The following is a 423-nucleotide window of genomic DNA, read 5'->3' as shown; positions in this document are numbered from 1 at the left end:
CCCGTGGTACTCGTGGGGTGGGGGGAGGAGAAGCTCCACGGGAGGAGAAGGAAGCAGCCGCAGGTGAGCCTTCTCCCTGCCCCCCGTCCCCAGCACCCACAGCGAGGCCCGCGCCTTTCCAAGCCTTCTCTCCATGCCTTCTCCCTCCTCCCCCCCAGCACCGGGGGCGAGAGGCCTGAACTCGGCCTGCCAAACTTTCTCCCCCTTCTTCCCCAGCGGCGGCAGCAGTGGTGGCGGGAGGCCTGAGCTCAGCCCGCAAAATTTTCTCCCCCCCGGGCGGCGGCGAGGGCTGCTTACAGCCTCTGCCCACCAAGCCTTCTCCCTTCCCCTCTCCCTCCCTGGTGTGCCCGGCCCTAGAGGCTTCCAGCCGCCGGGCCCAGCCAATCTCCCCCCCCTTCTTCCCCCTCCCCCGCGCTCCTCCCC

This window comes from Gekko japonicus, unplaced genomic scaffold (genome assembly GCF_001447785.1).
Source record: "Gekko japonicus isolate JY-2015 unplaced genomic scaffold, Gekko_japonicus_V1.1 scaffold147, whole genome shotgun sequence".
NCBI lineage: Eukaryota > Metazoa > Chordata > Lepidosauria > Squamata > Gekkonidae > Gekko > Gekko japonicus.
Note: the sequence above shows the minus strand (reverse complement) of the source record.